Source organism: Centroberyx affinis, unplaced genomic scaffold, assembly GCF_046629955.1.
Source record: "Centroberyx affinis isolate AG114_WGS23_722 - 3 ecotype Tasmania unplaced genomic scaffold, CSIRO-AGI_Caff_v1 ptg008415l_1, whole genome shotgun sequence".
NCBI classification, from domain to species: domain Eukaryota; kingdom Metazoa; phylum Chordata; class Actinopteri; order Beryciformes; family Berycidae; genus Centroberyx; species Centroberyx affinis.
The window spans coordinates 21,515-28,526 of NW_027284177.1; the positions used below are offsets into that span (position 1 = coordinate 21,515).

At 42.2% G+C, this 7,012-nt stretch overlaps 1 pseudogene; it reads right to left on the reverse strand.

The window, feature by feature from the left end:
• Window positions 1-3,257: 3,257 nt before the first annotated feature.
• On the reverse strand, window positions 3,258-5,767 carry LOC139640128 (putative nuclease HARBI1; annotated as a pseudogene).
• Between the last annotated feature and the right edge of the window lie 1,245 nt (window positions 5,768-7,012).

The window sequence follows — 7,012 nt, forward strand, 5'->3', positions numbered from 1 at the left end:
ATAGAACAAACCATCTGTCTGCTTATCAACTCCTTGATCATAACACAATATAGTAACTTTCACCACTGCTCATTTTAGAAAGGCCACTGCAAGAAAACCTGTTCTTTGTTTAGATTATCAAACGGACAATGGATCATTTGTTTGTTTCTGGCTGCTAGCGTTAGCGTTAGCTAGTGTTAGCAACATGGCTAACGTTGCTAACGATAGCTAGCGTTAGCTAGCAGCCAGAAACAAACATGGGATGCGTTCCAATACCCATACTTCCATACTATTTAGTATGCCAGAAAAAGATTTAGTATGTCCCAATTCATGCATGTCAATGCAGTATGCCAGAAAATACCCGGATGCCCTACTACATCCGGTCGAATTTTGCAGTATGCAGGCCAGCATGCTTTTTTGGCTATTCTGACCCACAATCCTCTGCACAGCGGAAGACACGTCACTTCGACTGAGCCGCCAGAGAGAGAAAAAACAGCACTAACAAATGTCAACAATGACGGACAGCAGTGGAACGTCGACCGCTGCTGCACAATACTAAATATTACTCCGCCATATATTATCATACAATAGGCTATATTTAAATATAACGCTACGTTAACTCTGTTCAGCCTTGATGTTACCAGATGCTCTGCATCCTCCATCAGCTGTGCCGTGTGAAGTTCGCGGACATAGTAGCTAAATCTGTCCATGGGAAAATTATTTTTTTCAGCAGATATCTTAGTTACAACAAGATTGAGCTAGCAAGGCAGTTTTGTGTTTATATGTGTGGTATTTATTCAGTTTGGGAAATCCCACGATCTCTAGAAAGCATTAGCTCCAGTTGGCTGGCTGACTCAACAGGGACTAGAAATCGTCTCTGTTGCAGGTCGTTACTAAGGCTCCGCCTACTTGCTGGAGTAACGTGACTGATTGTTTTCCAGTTATTAGTCAGACCCCATGTATTTCCAGGGAAACGGAGATAACACTAGCAAAAAGTTTTTTATTTTGAGAGCGAATTGCCCCACAATATGAATACATTTTGATTATATCTTTTATTTTGTTGGTAACTGTTGTATAATCGCAATATTACACTCGAGGGTGTGCGTTACCGTCATTATTGGCACTTCAGTGATGCTTACGGACCCTGACCGCATCACTGTCGTGCCAATAATGACGGTAACGCACACCCTCGAGTGTACTATTGCTTAATTGCTGCACGAAGCTAAGTGGAGAAATGAGTGCAAATGTCAACCCATACATGAAGGAAAATTAGCCTACTTAAACTTTTTACTTATTACTATTAACTTCAACTCAGTAACCAGCTATATTATATCTATACTATATTGTCTGTTGTATGTAGTTTACTGGAGTTACCCCTCATACACTTCAGGAGAACTTTGATGGGTTACATTAGATTCTGTAACTTCATTAACGTTAGGAGTTTCAGCTGTGTAATGTTTCATCATACTTTCATTGCATGCTTTATTGCAATAGCTGTCACCAAACACAATGGCACCATAGTATTTAATACACAGTATTTAAATAGGGTCACTGTGCTTTGTGTGTGAAATGTGAAACCTGTCAGGTTCTGTGACACTAGAGGACCAACTATATTAAAAAGTGTGAAAAGTGTTGACGAAATACTGTTTGTGCTCTACAGACAGATCTACCTACGACCACTAAAGTTTGTCCCATCACAGCTTTCAGAAAATTCGTATCTAATATCTGAGTAGATAAGGTCACACATATCCAGCCATCACAATGTGTGACCCTGACTATAGATACTATGGGGGCAGAGTTTTTGCCAATATGTCTACCTATGAAAAATAATGTATGTGTTAAAGATTGGTGCAAACATTTACAGTGGTTATACAGATGAAATTCCTCTTCAGGTCACAGAATCTGATGGGTCACAGAATACAGTGTAACAATGTCAATGTTACCGTAACTGGACTTAACTTGAAACATAATTCATGTTTAATGTCAAGGTCTGATGAACATACCGAAGGACTGAACAGGACAGAAAAGGACAGAAAATCAAGACCTCTTCACAGGCAAAAGGAATGCTGCCATCAAAGGTTTTGAGTAAGTAACAGTCTGCTGAAATGTGATAAAAGGAGCATTTGTCATTGCTGGGCATGTTAGGTGTTGTCTCGCATGTTATGGTTTCCCTGTCCCTTTAGAATGTATGTGGAGAAAAACGAACTACAGGGAAAAGTCCAAACAGCCTGGGTGAAGAAAAAGTGGGAAAATTTAAAACAAAAATACAAGGTCAGTTAGGAGTTTTATGTCTGCCTTTGATCAGTCATTTACCATGCTTTACTAACATTACTTCTCTTCTTATCTCATTTGCAGGATCTAAAGTGTCCTAGATCGGGGGGTCAGCACAGAGGGAGGGGAGGCAACAGCAGCCTCCTGGAAATGGTATGGGGTGATGGATGCGGCATTGGGCAGCAAGCCATCCATCACCCCACCAGTGCTCATCTCATCAGCAAGCCAGGAGACTGTTGTAGTCTCCACTCCCTCTGTTGCTGACCCAGTCATTCAGGAGGACAGTAACACTGATACAAGTGCACCAGGGAGAAAGAGAAGGGAGGAGGAGAGCCAGGGAGGCCTAATGACCTACCTGGAAGAAATAGACAAGAGAGATCAAAGGCGAGAAGCAGAGCAGCAGCAAAAAGAGGAGCAGAGGTATGAGGAAGCCAGGGCAAGGGAGGAGAGAAGAGACGAGGAGGCCAGGAGGAGAGAGGAGGAGGCCAGGGCAAGGGAGGAGAGAAGAGAGGAGGAGGCCAGGGCAAGGGAGGAGAGAAGAGACGAGGAGGCCAGGGCAAGGGAGGAGAGAAGAGAGGAGGCGGCCAGGGTAAGGGAGGAGAGGCGGGATGAAAGATTTTTTGCGTTGTTGGAGGCACTGATCAAAAAGTAAAGATTAGTTAAGTAAAGTTGTATTTATTTGTATTTGTATTTTTATTTAACAGTTAATTACTAATTATATTTATGTTCGCCTAAATAAATGTTTACAAATCATCCAACCTATCGTTATGTGCTGTGTCAAAATACTGTATACTGTGTACTGTGTTGACTGTGATGATTGATGATGATTGACATGACTTCAAAGTTACAGGTGAAACTGGAACAAAGTGACGCATTTATTACACAGTACATAAGACACAAGTCATGATCATTAGATGTTTTATACATAACGCAATAACATCCTCACATAGGCATCGAGCTCGGCTTTACTAACAAAAACACAACAAAAACCTGCATTACTGTGCATTCTAATGGTGACAATAATCATGCTCTTGAAGCGCTGGAATACACTCAAGAGGGGCAGACACTGCTGCAGCCAGAAGATCCCTGACACCCTCACCTGTTTCCACCTCCCTGTTTCCAGGTTCTGGGCCGTTATCTCCTGCTTCAGCAGCTTCCTCATCAGGCTCCATGATGTCTCCATTTTCCAGGCAGAGGTTGTGGAGGATGGTGCAACAGGTGACAACAACAGGTGCGAAGGTGTGGCTCACTTCAAGGGACTTGAAAAAGATGGATCGCCAACGGGTCTTCATCATCCCAAATGCGCGCTCAATAATGCACCTGGCCCTGGACAGCTTGTGGTTGTACCTGGCCTGCACAGCGTTCAGGACAGGTGCACGATATGGCGTCATCAGACGGATGGGGGGCAGTGAGACATGGGTAACCACCGTCACCCAGAATACATCTCCCCTCTGGTGGGTAGAGCTGCTGACTGGAAACAGGGCTGTTTTTCAGCACACGGGCATCGTGAACAGACCCAGGGAAACCACAGCATATGTCGATAAACTTGTCACGATGGTCACAGATGGCCTGGAGCTGGATCGATGTGAAGAGCTTGCGATTATAATAACAACTAGCATCTTCTGCAGGGGGCTTGATACGAATGTGGCAGCCGTCAATGGCACCGACTGCCACAGAAAATGCTGGGGAGCCTGCTAAACGGGCAAAGCCAGCACCCACTTCCTCCATCTGGTCTGCTGGTGGAAACCGGACAATCCTCTTGAGGAGCCCAACTACTGCCCCGCTGACCTGATGTACCATTCTGTGGACAGTGGTTTTCGGGATGTCAAAAGCCCTTGACACTACCCTATACGATGCAGCATGGGCAAGCCAGTATAGAAAAACAAGTACATGCAGCTCTTTCTCCCATCCATGGTCAGCTTCATTTGTAAGAGCAGCTGTAAGTGCGGCGATGGAGTGTCTGGACAGGCGAAGGTCAGGGCGGAGGTTGGAGGCACCGTCAAAGAAGAGCTGCAGGATGGGCACGTGGGGGTTCAACCGGCAGTATGTTGTGGGATGGACATGCTATGAATATGACAAATAAAAGAGATCCAATGTTATGCAAAAGCCTCATTTGAATTCCTGAAAAATCCTATTCTGCCTGTTGTATGCTGTTTTAGATTGGTACAACTGTTTTATATAACTATTGTCAATCCTGCCAACACTGTTAGGGTGGTGCTAGAAAAGCTACAATATCATTCATGGTTTATTTACACTTTGAGATACAAAGACACTACATACTAGGACTGCAATGATGTGATTATGCACTCACATTTCTGAATCAGAATCAGCTTTAGTGGCCAAGTATGTGAACACAATATTTGTTTTTTTGTTGCTCTCAATGTACTTACACAGAATAGACATACAGCTAAAAACAAGGACAACAAAGCTGAACAAAGGTAAACATAAACATTTCACTTCTATATATAAACAACCACTGACATTTGTAAACAAGAGAGAGTAGTGCAATGGTGCAAAGATGCTGGAAGAAATATGGGATCATTAATGCAACAGTTACTTTATCTACATGGATTAGATTATCCGACAGTATATACAATATACAGTGTGCTCAGGTTTATATTGACAATGATGGTATGTAGTCTACATGTTAAAACCTATAGTTTAGTAAGGCTGCTTCCGTGCAGACAGAACATAGTGCCGGCAGCTGCAATTCAGCCGCATAAGAATTGTTTAAGTGAACAAAATAATCACGAACATAAGATAACAACAAAAGGACATGACTATGAAAGTAACAGTGACAGAGAAATGCATTATGTATTTTTACTGTGGTGCATCTAATACTGGATGCTATAATGTACAATGACGTTAAAACTACATACATTACAAAGTAACAGCAGCAGAGCTCTCCGGGTTGATCTCCGACGGTATGCGCGTCTCTGACGAGCTCGGCGAATGGCGTTTTGGATCTCCATGGCAACGTTTTCGACTGCAACCGTATTACTGCGACGGATATATAAGCAAGAGGGTCAAAGTTCAAGACGCAATGTGATGACGAAATAGTATGTCCCAATTGTCTGCCTACTACATGCACAGTACATACTTTCTAAGGGCAGATGTAGTACGTAGTGTAGTAAAAAGAAAAAGTATGCGATTTGGAATGCAGGGATAGTTAGATGTTTGTTTCTTTTGTTCTAGAAACAAACACAGATGTATGTTTCTGGCTGGTCCTGGCTTCCTTGTAGCTCCTGGTTCGTTTTCTGGCTGCTAGCGGTAGCGTTAGCAACATGGCTAACGCTACCGCTAGCAGCCAGAAACGTTAGCAACATGGCTAACGCTACCGCTAGCAGCCAGAAACGTTAGCAACATGGCTAACGCTACCACCAGCAGCCTGCTACTGTCCAAACTACTACTGTCCAAAGCAAGAAACAATCCCAATTTGAACTAGAAACCCCGATCTCAGTGCTATGACAGAGGGTAGAGTTTCCACTGTCACTGCGGTTGTTCCACCGTCCGCCATTTCCGCTACTGGGGATAGCTACCTTTTTTTTTTTTTTTTTTTTTTTTTTACTGGGGATAGCTACCGGACCTCTGTTGGTTGCGCAATGGATGACTCACTTCCTTTGTGCCGTAAGTCGAGCCTTCCTTGTCCCGGGAGATCGTACCCGGTGGCAGACAGAATTGCATAGTGAAAGCGAGGCTTATAGGGAACCAATCTAAACGCCGATGGTGTCATTATTCTATAGCCATTACACTGTGCAATCAACATTTACTTCATAATGATAAGTTAAAGCATACAAGTTGTCTATAGAGTCTTTAAGGCAAAAAGAAAGAGATATAGTTATTGTGCAAGAGCAGTCAGAAGCCACAGGCTTATAAGGTGCACTTCCCCTGGAATAAATACAGTAATACACTATTTGTCTTAGCGGATGGATCATATTGACCAGAATTAATTAAGAATCAATCTTAAACTGACAGTGCTAGGGCAGTAATTAAAAAAAAAAAATTATAAAGGAGAATCTTACCTTGAGAAGAACATCCGACAGATGGGGCCCACAAATCTGACTGAAATCAAGAAGAACAAATTAGTATACAAGCAGGTAAGAAAAAATCTACTTCACTACATTTTAAATTGTGGCTTTTATCTTTCAACATTTATTTAGTCAGCTTTACCGTATGTTTGTTTGTTTTACCTCTTTGTACATAGTCTATAGGTGGTTAGTCTTGTAAATTAGTAGTTATAGCTTTTTTAGATTTAGTTTTGATTAGTTTAGTGTTTATATAGTGTTAAGATTTTCTCGTTATTTCCGAAGTTCCAGTTAGCTTATAATCACTAGTGTTAGTTAAGGTAGTTACATCGTTAAGAGTGTTTTGTATTTGCTAATGTTTATAGGTAGACAGGTTAGTGTTAGTCGTTTTTTAATCAATAGGTAGCGTTAGTTTAGTTTTTCAATCAGTAAGGTTAGGTTTAAGAAGCAGTTCCAGTCCTCACCCTCCCTGCCTGCCAGCCGAGGACTGCATTTGACGTAAGTTACGATGGAAGCCTAAAAAAACCTACGTTGACGAAGTTACCGGTATATGCTATTTGTACACAGTTCAATCATGTAACGTCAGCCAGCTAAAGCTTGCTGTAATGGGTAGAAAATCAGCCACCACAGCATCAAATACACGTTAACGTACGTGGTGTATCGCCTTAATTAGAAGCAGTATCACAACAACAGATTAATATAAGGTGTAACGTTAAAGTCGAGATGAAATGCATTTT